The following is a 1,354-nucleotide window of genomic DNA, read 5'->3' as shown; positions in this document are numbered from 1 at the left end:
GTTCTGGGGTCGATTTGTTCGATTAAAAGCGGTGCTCCAGCATGGCCGCAGTCGAAATGACTGAAAGAATAAAAAGAAAATAAAAGAAAATGTATGTGTGTGTGTGTGTGTGTGTGTGTGTGTGTGAGTGTGTGTGTGAGTGTGTGTTTGTGAGTGTGTGTGAGTGTGTTTGTGTTTGTCTATGGGCTATTTGGAGAAAATGTATTCGAGGAAAACACATAGTACATCATCTACTTTCCTATTTAAACTCTCGATTAAACTATCACATATTTATCTCCCACTATTGTACGAGTACATATATTTGCTCACAACCTTGCCCATACTCGACTCCTTATTCACTGTCAAACGCTTCTATTTTGTAGCACTCATTCACGCTCATTACGCTTATTTCTTTCAACTACACACTCGCTCTTCTTTACTGAAAAACACCTATACCTTGATCAAATCTTGCTTGCGTTCCATTATGCTTTATTTATGACTCAATCTTGTATTTTCCTTCCAGTGTTTCATTTTTCTTTTCCTATTTTGGCAAAAGGTAACTGTCCGAAACGTCGATTTTTCTTATGTTCCTATTTTTCACAGTGCATTTACACACAAACACGCACACACACGCACACACACACACACACACACACACACACACACACACACACGCACGCACACACACGCCCCCCACACATTGTCTTTGTACTGTTCGTTATTTTTGTTATATTGCCTTGTTTTTCTTCCTAGATATACAATTATTGCGCTGATGCATATCCAGCTTAGGTTATTTATGCCGATTTTATAATTTTATCTCCTAAATAATCTACAATAGATTAGACTATGTATGTCATGATATATAACAAGAGGGGAAGTTCACAGCAGCAATACATTTGATCAGAAGCATGCTCGATCAGGGTTAATCGTGGCTTAAATGACAACAACTTTAACCACCATTACTAACTATTACTTCAGTTCCAACAAACCCATGAGTGAGTTACTACGTAGTTGTTTGTCCTACATGAAATAACAGTAATATTTTCTTACGGCCATATCAGGCTGAGAGCACCGGTTCTCGTCCGATCACTGAAGTTAAGCAACGTCGAGCCTAGTGAGTACTTAGATGGGTGACCGCTTGGGAAACCTAGGTGCTGTAAGCATCCCACACTTTATAGGCGCAGGAATGGCTGTGTGGTAAGTAGCTTGCTTACCAACCACATGGTTCCGGGTTCAGTCCCACTGCGTGGCACCTTGGGCAAGTGTCTTCTACTATAGCTTCGGGCCGACCAAAGCCTTGCGAGTGGATTTGGTAGACGGAAACTGAAAGAAGCCCGTCGTATATATGTATATGTATATATATATATATATATAT

At 40.1% G+C, this 1,354-nt stretch overlaps 1 pseudogene; it reads left to right on the top strand.

Annotated features, from left to right (window-relative positions):
• Positions 1-1,023: 1,023 nt before the first annotated feature.
• LOC128247148 (5S ribosomal RNA) lies at positions 1,024-1,142 on the top strand (annotated as a pseudogene).
• The last annotated feature ends 212 nt before the right edge of the window (positions 1,143-1,354 follow it).

This window comes from Octopus bimaculoides, chromosome 2, assembly GCF_001194135.2.
Source record: "Octopus bimaculoides isolate UCB-OBI-ISO-001 chromosome 2, ASM119413v2, whole genome shotgun sequence".
Lineage (NCBI taxonomy): Eukaryota > Metazoa > Mollusca > Cephalopoda > Octopoda > Octopodidae > Octopus > Octopus bimaculoides.
The sequence above is the reverse complement of the archived record's forward strand: the minus strand, read 5'-3'. Positions and strand labels throughout refer to the sequence as shown.